The sequence below is a fragment of the Pinus tabuliformis genome, chromosome 2_1, assembly GCF_031772625.1.
Source record: "Pinus tabuliformis cultivar Carrire ecotype Pingquan chromosome 2_1, CPIR1, whole genome shotgun sequence".
In the NCBI taxonomy this organism is placed as follows: domain Eukaryota; kingdom Viridiplantae; phylum Streptophyta; class Pinopsida; order Pinales; family Pinaceae; genus Pinus; species Pinus tabuliformis.
The window spans coordinates 383,413,067-383,425,393 of NC_142299.1; the positions used below are offsets into that span (position 1 = coordinate 383,413,067).

Consider the following 12,327-nt stretch of genomic DNA (forward strand, 5'->3'; position numbering starts at 1 on the left):
ACCCAACTGACAACTGTTCCTCCAACAGTAAATACATATCCTGTAGTGCTCCTCCTATTATCTTTGTCACCTGCCATATCTGCATCAACATATCCTTGTAGGGAGATGTTTGAACCACTAAAGCATAATGCTTGATTTGTGGTACCTTTCAAATATCTGAGAATCCATTTCACTGCCATCCAATGTTACTTTCCTGGATTGTTCATGTACCTGCTTACAACTCCCACTGCATGTGAAATATCAGGCCTTGTGTAGACCATTTCATACATTAAGCTTCCAACTGATGATGCATATGGAACTTTAGACATATAATCCATGTCTTCTTGGGTCTTTGGGCACATTTCCTTGCTAAGTTTGAAATGGCTAGCAAAAGGTGTACTAACTGGTTTTGCATTGTGCATGTTAAATCTTTTCAACACCTTTTGTATGTACTTATTCTGAGACAATGTTAATTTACGATTTTTCCTGTCTCTAGTTATTCTCATACCAAGGATTTGTTTTGCAGCTCCCAAATCCTTCATTGCAAATGAATTTGCCAATTTTCTTTTGAGCACATTTATTTCCTGCATGTTAGATCTTGCAACAAGCATGTCATCTACATACAATAACAATATAATATAGCTGCCATCATTTTGTTTTTTCAAATAAACACAATGATCATAGTGACATCTAGTATAACCTTGTTTAGATATAAACTTGTCAAATTTTAGATACCACTACCTTGGAGCCTTTTTTAAGCCATACAAGCTCTTATTCAACCTGCACACTAGTTTCTCCTTCCCTTTCACCTCATATCCTTGTGGCTGCTGCATATATATCTCTTCCTCCAAATCCCCATGGAGAAAGGTTGTCTTTACATCTAACTGCTCAAGATGCAAATCTTCAACTGCTACAAGACTTAAAATAGTTATGATTGAAGTCATTTTAACAACAGGAGAAAATATTTCATCAAAATCAATACCTTTCTTCTGTGCAAACCCCTTCACCACAAGTCTAGCTTTATACCTCTGTTTTCCTCCATCTTCTTCCTTCAGCCTGTAAACCCATTTATTCTTCAATGTAGTTTTTCCTACAGGCAACCTGACTAAATCCCAAGTCTGGTTATGCATTAAGGAGTCCATCTCTTCTTCCATGGCTAGCTCCCACTTCTTCCTGCTTTCAACATGCATTGCTTCTTCATAACATTCGGGTTCACCGGAATCAATCAACAATAAATAATATAATGAAGGAGAGTATCATTCAAGGGGTCTACTTATCCTGGTAGATCTTCTAACACCACTTTCAGGTGTTTGGGGTGCCTGTTGTTGTTGTGGTGGTTGCTGTTGTTGATTATTATTATTTTCAGGCACCTTTACTTTTTCAGTGATTTCATCAAGAACTGTGTATTCCTTGTTTTCCTTTTCCTGTTTCTTTTCCTGCAACTGATTCTTATACAAGACATTTTAATTGAATATTACATCTCTGCTCCTAATGATTTTGTGATTTTCGTAATCATATAAGCGATAACCAAAATCATTAACACCATATCCAATAAAGGTACATTTCTTTGACTTTGCCTCAAGCTTTGTTCTATTTTCTTTATCAATATGGACAAAGGCCTCACAACCAAAAGGCTTTAAAATAGAGTAGTTTACCTTTTTACCTATCCATGCTTCCTCTGGAACACCACCATCCAAGGAACTTGAAGGCCCTCTGTTTATTAGATAAACAGCAGTATCTACAGCATCTGCCCAAAACTGTAAAGGCAATCCTACATGCAATCTCATGCACCTTGCACGCTCCATGATTGTTCTATTCATCCTTTCTGACACACCATTTTCTTGTGGTGTTCTTGGAACTATCTTCTCTCTGTGAATTCCATGCTCTGAACAGTACCTATCAAACTCTTTGCTGCAATATTCACCTCCATTGTCTGATCTAAGACACTTCAATTTCTTTCCTGTCTCAATCTCAACCAAAGCTTTCCATTTCTTGAAAGTATCAAATACATTAGATTTATTCTTAATACAATAAATCCAAGTTTTTCTAGTTGCATCATCAATAAAAGTAACATAATAATGAGAGCCACCGAGAGCTGATACCTGAGCAGGTCCCCATACATCTGTATGCACAAGCTCTAATTTTTCATTCTTCTTTTCTTTCCCAACTCTGAGAAATCTGACTCTCTTCTGTTTTCCATAAATGCAATTCTAACAGAAGTCCAAATCAACATTCTTCAAACCCAACAACAAATTCCTTGAGTGAAGAATCTTCATCCCCTTTTCACTCATGTGTCCGAGCCTATGATGCCATAATGTTGCATCTGCTCCTTTGGAAGTTAAAGCATTAACAGAGTTAGAAATACCATTGCATAAATACAATGTACCAACCTTTTCGCCTTTTGCTATTACCAGGGCTCCTTTGGTGACCTTCCAAGCTTTATCTGTGAAAGTTGTCACACAACCTTCACCGCCTAACTGCCCTGTTGAAATCAGATTTTTCTTTAGATCTGGAACATGCCTTACCTCCTTTAATAGCCATTGGTTTCCATTCTGCTATTTTACAAGAACCTTACCCATTCCAACAATTTTACAGGGTTTATCATCACCCAGACGAACTTGTCCAAAATCTCCTTGAACATAGTCATGAAAGTATTTCTTATCAAGTGTGGCATGGAATGAAGCCCCTGAATCTACCACCCAAGAATCAGTAATATTTTCGAAAGAAAGAATCAAAGCATCTTGTAACACCTCACCTGTCACATTTGCTTCATGATTGTTTTCTTGCTGTGCATCTCCTTCTTTTCCCTTTCGAGATCTACAGTCTTTCTTTAGGTGTCCTTTCTTTCCACATTTCCAGCACACTATCCCCGATCTGGACTTGGATCTGCCTTTCCTTGATTTACTGCGATATCATGAGCTCTTTCCTATTTCCATTTTTCTTCCTCTAGATTCTGCACTCAAAGAATTTCCCGATGTCTCACCGGAGCTTTTCCGTCGCATTTCCTCACTAAGGATAGCACCGACAACATCATCAAACTTTAAAGTGCTAGATCCAGAAACGGAGTTACTAATGGCCATTACCAAACCATTCCAACTTTCTGGTAATGAGCACAAGAATAACTGAGCTCTAACTTCATCATCAAAGTTTACCCCTACAGAACTTAACTGACTTGAAACTGTATTAAAATCATTTAAATGGTCTGCAACAGATCCACCTTCCAACATCTTCATATTAAATAATCGTTTCATAAGAAATACCTTGTTTGAGGCCGAGGGTTTTTCATATAGTTTCGACAATGCCTGAATCAAACCCTTTGTCGTGGTTTCCTTCGAAATGTTGAAGGAGACTGACGCAGCAAGGCACAACCGTATTGTTCTGAGTGCCTTTCTATCAAGAAGGTTCCATTCTTCGTCTGTCATACCCGTCGGAATCTTTGATTTTCCGCCCAATGGTAGGTATAGATCTTTCTGATACAGATAATCTCCCATCTGCATCTTCCACAGCGAGAAGTTTTGGCCATTAAATTTCTCGACCCTAAACTTACCATCTTCCGCCATTGCTCCCACTCGAACCAGGAACCCTTCTTTCCTACGAGTTTATCAGCCAAATAGACCTTCGGCTCTGATACCAGTTGTTAGAAAATTATATATTATGGAGCAATGGAACACATAAAATATTGCAGAAATATAAACACAGAAAATGCATAAAACAAGAGAGACACAGATATATGTGGTTCACCCAGTTTGGGCTACGTCCACCCTGAACAGCCAGTCCTTCCTTTCTATTATCCAGCAAAATGAAGAGACACAACCTACAACAGATCCACTGTAATATCCTCTGTTTTCTCTCACAATCTCACCTCTCTATTTCCCGCTCACCCAATACACATCTATTACTCAGCCTCAAATACAATGCCCTCATACAAAGAGAGGGGTTGCCTTCTAGGGCAAAAAACCCTAAACTAAACACAAGCTCTACCGTCAGATCATCCGCCTAATGAACGACCCAGATTGACTAGAAATTACTATACTTTTACAAGGCAATTTTACAGCTGTTTTTAGCTTCGGGGGCAGCCGCCCCCCCTGGACCCCCCCCTGCAACGAATATTTTACGGGTGACGTTGCCGCCCCTGTTTCGAACTGGGGTCCAATGTGGTGATACCTTTGAATATAGAAGATAATCAGGCTCCACACCCAACAATTCGATCCAAGGAAAGTTGCCTATACTGTTCTTGAACAAGCCAAACTTACAAAGTTTTACCATGAAAAAGATGAATTTGATGACCTGTTTTCTTCAGCAGAATCCTTATTTCAGGTAAAAACATTGGCCAAAATGAAATATAAAGATGAAGGGTTGGTAGAATTCAACAGACTCAGAGAACAGAGGTTGGAAACTCTGCCTCTGGACTTATTAGCTACTACCCCAACAACCCAGTCAAGCGAGCCTGAACAACAAGTTGTTGACAAACCTCCTGTTGTGGAGAAGATTCCCGAGAAAGGAAAAGAGCCAGAACAGGAGATAGAGCAGGAGAAAGAGAAGAATCAGGGCAGTGAACATATTGATATAGATACTCAGATTGACCCCAAACTCCTTAAAGAATGGCAACAATTTGACTCCATTATAAGCAATCCTGAAAGTTATCAAGGTTTTAGCACACCTCAAGTAACAGTTGGTCAAGAGAAAGTGACAACTATGGTTCCAATTGAAGGGACCAGCGGCCCACCAATCAACAAAGACGTGGAAATAATTCCTAAGGATCCATCCGATCAGATTGTTTTGTAGATAGAAGACATACCACCATTAGATGTCTTTTACAGTCCCAAACACAGGGCTGTAGTGAAAAGGCAAAGGAAAAGGAGAAGAATTGATCAATCTTCCCTTTTACCTTCACAAACAGAGATGGCTAATGTGGTGTGGAAGGAAGAATTTAACCCTTCCGATGATCTCACAAAACTTTCTCAGTACGCCGGAGCCTATTCGGCAGCCACTATGGATAAAGCATCGGAAGTAAGTAATCTACTTAAGGAAAAAGACCAAACAATTGTTTCATTGCAGTCACAGGTGTCTGAAGCACAGTGAAAAATAGAACAGTTAGAACAACAACTATCAACACAGCAATAGGTAAACAATCATTTAAATGAGCAATTGCTCAAAGAGAAACAGAGGATAGATCTAGGTGCAGTACAGAAACAAAAAGAATTATCCGAAGCATTGGCCAAGTTGAAGACAATGAATGAACAATTGAATAAGATGAAAGATGAGCAAATCGCTCAACTGTCACACCAAGTAGAAAAGTTCAAAATTCTTCCCCAACCAGCATATTTCAGGTCCGAAGCTCTCCAGATCAATAAAGCATTGATTACACAGCTAAAGTTTCTATGTCATAATATTTCCTTGGTTGAGCGCCTCTGTGAGATTACTTCATCTATAATTGACAAAGCAGTCGATGCCAGGCAGAATTTGGAACAGGTCAACGAGACTTTAACTAATTTTCTTTCTTGGCAAGAAACCAGCGAAGGACAAGCTGCAAATCTGCCTAAAATTCTAGAGTCACACAAAGAAATCCTTTTCCTAGAATGGCAGTCACAACTGATGAAGGTAGAAAGAGAAAACTCAAGATGCAGATTATCAACCAGTAATTTAGTTGAGTTAATCAATGACACTCTTTATCTGTCTAACTTAATTTCACAGTGCACTCTGGGTAAACTCCCGTCAGCCAAAGAATTAGAACAAACATGCAATCAAGAATTGGAGAAAAATGGAAGATTAATCGCTGACATCCAAAGTTTAACTTGGGATACCTTTTGGTTATTCTTAGTTAAACCATACAGTCAGAGGGCAACACTCAAATGTTTAACCGATGCAATCGGTTACATGATTCCCGAAATCCACGACGCCACATATTCAGCTCAGATACATTCTCGTTTGAGTCACCCTCCAGAATTGCAACCAATGCTTGCTATTTGCCAGCTTAAGCCAAAAGATAATCGGCCGGAACAGTGAACCATGCTACCGACTGCAAACAACCCTATTTCGAGGAGATTTTCATGATTTGGTTATACCACTTAGTAGCATTTTTTATTTCATAACTAGTTAGCTTAGATAGTATTTATAAACCCTTTCATTGTTTTGGAAAGGGTCCTTAGTTTTTGTATGAACTCAAATCAGTAAGTCACACTATTGTGCTTCTGATATATTTTTATGAAGACTGGGCCAGTATTTTGAATTTTAATGAAGAAAGCTTTGATGAGATGTGCACTATTGCCTTTTTGTGGAAGTGTTTCTAAGTCTGAAGAAGGAATTTGAATGCGATTGATATCGGGAGTGATCCAAATAACATATGGTACTATTATCTATGCTCTTGTTTCATTCTTTCATGTGAATCAACATTTATTTAATCTTGCTATCATTGGATATATATGTGTTTAAACAACAGTCCTTATGCTTATCACTATTGAATGTTTAAGGAATGTTATTCTTTCAATCATATCTGTGTCAATGATATATGAAGAATAGTGTAATAATGTTTTAATGATTACTTTGTTCAACTACTTGAACAAAGTAATTATCATATGAATAAATATCTTTGTTTACCAATAGAGTCATCTATATGCCTGTTTGTGGATAAAGACCATCAAAAGTTACACTAAAGTAGAAATTTCCCGGGATAGATTAGTTGTTTATAATTTTACTTTTTAGATTAAATCATTCATCCATTATCATTAGATATTAGAAAATCAACCACTTATCCATCCTATCTACCAATCATTGGGAAACTAGTCCCATTATTTCCAGTCGGAGCCACCACACCAAACGAAAAAGGAGCTGCTTTTAAGGTCTGGACCGGGTGGTTTTCCCCGATGTTGTTGCAGCAATTTTCAAGGCATCAACAGGACCCCATAAAGAAATGGAATGAGCTCACCTACCTGGCCACGGACGATGTCATATTCGCCGTGCTTGAGTCGTGGCCGCCGAAGTGGCGTGCTCTAGCCAATTCCGTAGTGGAAGCAGACAAGTCTGCTGCACAAAGAAATAAGGAGGAGGCAAAACTGTGGATGGCGTAGTTGGCAGAGAAAAGAAGGAATGAAGCAGCAACGACCAAGGCACAAGAGGCGCGGGACGCTGCGAAGACAACAACAGAACAAAAACAGGCAGCCGAGAAGGAGCGCAAGGGCCAGAAGTCGCCCTTGCCTGAACAGGAGCCCGAAACAGAGGAAGGTGGCGTGGATCCACAGACAACGTCCACACAACTTAAGCGGAAGTGCTGAAGAGAGTAGGTGGGACTGCAGAAGAAGTCAAAAGCCTCCAAGACTTCTTTCGACCCGATCACCCTCACTGAGGGGGATCTACATGATATAGGGGAGACGGTGCGTGATGTCACTGCGGAGGCCCTCTAGCAGTTCACGGAGGAAAATCAGATGGTGTTGGGGGCCCTCCAAGCATAGATACAGGAGTTGCATGTGCACACTCCTCAGGCTGGTACTCTACTGACCAGCCTCGCAGTAGGCACGACTACAGCCAAGGAAATTCTCCGTGCCCGCATAACCAACACTATAGTGCTGGCAGAAGCGGCTGTAGTTACAGAAAATGAGGCCGACAGGCCTATGGTTAGTGTGCTAAAGGGAGTTGGGATAAACATGGCTCCGCTCCCACGGGAGACACTCTATGTTCTACAAGATGGAGTGACTGCAGAACTGCGGGCCAGGGAGAATCGCGCACTCCAGGTGATGAGCGAGCAACAAATTAATATGGAACAACTGAGCCTACAGCACGACGATGTTGTCACACAGAATAAGCAGGTAGTGCATGTGGTCGAGGAAGCCTGCTAGATGGTCCCTAAGTTGGCCATCCTAGTAGAGGCACTAGTAGAGGCATGCATCTAGAGATTAGCAGCAGGGGTGTGCGAGGCAAAAGAAGAGATGGCTAAGGTTCAGCTGGAGCTGAACCTTCAGATAGCTGAGCTGCAATTGAAGGTGTAGCCTTCAACTCTGCCAGAGGTGAAAGAGTAGCATGCCAATGCCATTACAACAGGAATAGTGGAGATCAGTAGTGCAGTGAAGGACTGCACCAAACTTTTTGAAGAATCGTTCGAGGTCCTCACCACTCTGCAGGAGGACCCGAACATACAGCGCCTAGAAACAGAGGCGTGCGAGCTGTAGCAACAATATGACAACATAAAAGGGACCATGCAGACGGTGGCCCTTACATAGAGGCTCGGACAGATGTAGCAGGAAAAAGCGCTCAAGGAGTAGGTAGATGATGTGCGACATAAGGAAGTTGTCCTGAAGGCATGCGTACAACCATGGATCGATGAGGTGTTCATCATTACAACCTCGATTGAAGCCAAGCTCGCACAGATGCAGGGAACGCAGGAATAGGTGCAGGGCAGAAGTTCAACTACAGTAGTCTCTAAACAACGCATCAAGGAGGTGCAGCAGGCAGCTTCTCAGTGCGCTGCCGATCTTGCAACAGTCCAGGTAGAGTTGTGAGGTCTCCGCACTGATAGAGTGACTCGAGGGCGAGTCACGATGATTGTGTTGGGGGCCTGTTGGGCGTGGGATCCCCCAAGGGAAGTTTTGGGGCTTAAAGCCTAGATTTTGGTCAAAATATGTAAATCTGATGTAAAGACTCTGCATTTTGTGGGCGTGGAGCGCGAAGTTTGTACATGAGTCATAGGGTTGTTCGCCCTTAATTTTGTAATGTAATGTCAGCTTTAGAGATCTACCCATGGTCTGCGGACCATGGGATTGTATAAATAGAGCGAGGCTCTAAGTTGTAAATCAGTTAGAGATAGAATGGGAGAAGAAAAGATGAAGAATTGAGTCTTGTCTGAAGTGTGAGTCGAGTCTTTGGGTCGTAGAGTAGAAGAAAGCTCTGTAGCTCAGTGCGCAGAGGCCTAGTAGTTCGCAGCTGAGTGCACGTACCCTTGCAGCTGAGTGTGCAGGGTAGGTTGAGTCTGTAACCGTTGAAACATTAATAAAGAGAAGTTTTATACCATTCCTGTGTATTTAAGTACTATTTTCTGCATTGAATGTATTGGGTATAAATTACATTTTTGTTGTTTATATGATGCGCGAACATATATGATTGTGTTGATTAAGTAAAAGTGAGATAATGTATCGGTTATGCAAAGTTAACTAACATTTGTAAGAATATATGTAAGATCTGCGGTTTAACTTAGGGAAATAGCGCGGATCGTTGCCATAGTAGCGTGAAAGCACCTCAGCCACTGGTGAGGGTTGCGTGAAGGTGGTTATAACAGATCGTTAAGGTCTCGCAGGTTAGGATAGTGTGTGAAGTGACCTACGTGAATGTATTCACAGTTGGACTAAATCAACCCCTCAGACATCTCCAGGGTGCGGAAACTTAGTTCCAACATCCCCCCATACTACTTCAGGTGAGACTTCAGTCCACGCTCCATGGGCTTATGCCGAAAGGGCCAGTAGTGTAGGGATTTGTTTGGCTTTAACTTTGAACCTGGGTCAGGCTCCATCAAGCCAACAATACTATGTCATCAAGCTTTGAGCTGAGGCTTGGTCAACCTTCTCAACAAAAACACGCACTTCATCATCCACTACAAATTTCCTTTGATCCCCAAGTTTCTAATGTGACCATGGAGAGACATAAACCCTTATTTCTTGAGTGTATGGTGTAGAGAGTTTATGATCCAAGTGTGCCAGAGGGAACCCAACAAAGTGGTTCATGCAATCTTCCTTCTTTTTCCGGCAACAAGGAGAAAGGGAAAGAAAGGCAGTTTGAGAATCATCTACATGGAGTTGGAAGGTCAAATGTGATGGAATATGGATGCATTGACCATTTAAAGGAAGATTCTATGAGAGGATCAGTTATGTCTATGTTTCTTCAATCTGGTGGGAATTTTGTTTGTGTTGTAAGGGAGGTACCATTATAGTCTATGAATATTGTTATGGGGGATCCTAAACAACTCTTAAACAAGTTGACACACTTCAATGCTGATTCTCATGCGATGAAGCATTATGCACTAGGGGCCTTGAGAAACCAAGTTGCAGGGCTCCTAAATAAGGGTTACATTCAAAGCATGGACTATGGATCAAGCTAATCAAAATTTGGTACGACAGTGCGGCCAAGTGCAGCCTATGACATGTATGAAAGCTCGTCATCTTTAGTTCAAACAAAAAAGAGTTTTGACAATAGGCTGCTACATGAATTGATTCCTGCACAGTGCCTTCCCTTGGAATTAGCCATGCACAACAAGAAATATCAAATGAATGAAACACAAAAAGCTACTGTGTCACCGATTGAGACAGATATCAGAAATGGCCCTAGTTTGATTTCAATATCTTCTAGCTTTGGAAATAGTGATCATTCTGATTCCTTTTGGCAAAGAGCCATAAATTCTACTCTTTCAAAGAACAGTGGCACTTTATCATTATCAGCATCAGCACACCTGAATATACCCAGAGTAGCTAGCACAACGAGTCTATCCAAGGTTACAGACAGTGTTGAAAATAAAGTACATGTTGAGGCACACCAAATGCAGCATATGTCTAAGGAACAATTAAGAAGTATGCTTGATTTCAGAGGTGGTATCCAAGCTTGCAAATCAAGTGAAACAACACCAGACATTTCTTACCAAGAATCAAAGTCTATGATGAGCTGAGAACAAGGTCAGCTGGCAGGGCTATTTAGTAACATCACCATTCCAGTACAAAGGAGTTGCATTCAAGAAGAATTAAGTAATGAGTCCAAATCTAGTCAAGGAATGAGTCACACAGATAAACATACTCTAGGTAATGCTTGTGGAGATGTTGTTGGAATTAATCAAGTTCACAATGATCAAGATATAATGGATGCTCAGTGTCAGTTTGTGATAAACAGAATCTCTGAAGCACATTTTATGGAAATGCCAGATAGCCATATAGGTTGTTGGTAGCAGGTTCAGATGTAGGTTTCTTCATGTGTCAAGGGATTTTCCTTCAAGGGAAACCCTGTTGGGTGACTCCAAACAGTTAGTTCTTTCAGCATTTATGGGATTGCGGAATTGCCTCAAAATGTTGCTTTGTTCTCTATCAGGAAACTAAGATGTAAGTGTATTTTTTCCAATGAGGATAGCTCTGTTCTTCACTTTGTAGAATTTGGCAGGAAGAGATATGTAACCAACTGAAAGCCAAGTGCTATCTCCTAATATAGGATGTCAAGGGTTTAGATGCTTTAGCCTATTCTGAATTTTTCTCAGCTTTAGCAGAGGTAAGGAAGAAGTTTTGATATGTTTTTCTCCTCCACCCCTTGGATATACTATATAATGTTTCTGCTCTTTGTAAATATTATTTGTTTAATAAATAAAAAAATTAAAGGCACCAAGGATATTCAGGCAACCTCTCACTCAAGTAATCACCAATTTTGGTTATCATTGCTACTCCCACAACTTACAGTAAAAATAGTTAAGATCTCTAATGAAAGTTAAAATGTTGGCAACAGATAATTAATTAGAGTGCCCTTATGATAAAATAGTAATTTTTTTTTTTTGCCAAAATGTTTTGCAATGCCCATTTAATGTTTTCTATATACACTGCACAGTCACAAATGTGAACTACAAATTGCAGGGACGTCATCTCAATAAGTCTAGGAATACAAATCCATTCCACAAACTATGCAAGAGCATTGATGCAAGAAGATTGTGTGAGCGTATAAAAACAATACCCATGACAAGGCCCAAGAATGTAAGGGGAAGTAAATGTTGCATGCTAAAGTGAGCTAATGAAAATGCAATAGCACTAACAAGTACAGAGCTCCAGATGGGCATATAGCATGTTAAAGAGGGAAAAAGGAATCCCATGAATATCACCTCTTCCCATATTGGTGCGCATGGCAACTGAATCTCGAGCCATTATTGACTTCTCTACGTGGGAGGCTGTAATGGGAGATGGAAAGGGCAGCAAGTCTAGATTAATTTGTGATAACATGTTCACCAAGGGGAACATCAAGCAACCCAAGCAAGCATCTATATGCCAATTTCCTTTCCAGCTGATACGAAACCAATTATTTGGAAGAGGGTGGAAACGAGCTAAGCATCGGTACAATATTGCCAGTCCAACAGCTCCCTCCACAATCTGTACATAGCTTGGCCTCTGTATGTCATATTCAATCTAAAAACAAATTGTTATATCTATATATATATATATATATATATATATATATATATATATTAGGATTATAGGTAATTATGAGGGTTAAAAGCTGTAATAGCCGAAATTTGGGTGTAGTGGGTTTTGGGTCCAAATTTTGAATATGGGCTTTGATACCACGTGTGAGGACCCAACTATAGGTCCTCTAATTACTTCTACACTCATTCAAATAAATTTCACT

The 12,327-nt window shown here is 40.4% G+C and overlaps 1 pseudogene; it reads right to left on the minus strand.

Annotated features, from left to right (window-relative positions):
• Positions 1–11,569: 11,569 nt before the first annotated feature.
• On the minus strand, positions 11,570–12,100 carry LOC149200447 (uncharacterized; annotated as a pseudogene).
• Between the last annotated feature and the right edge of the window lie 227 nt (positions 12,101–12,327).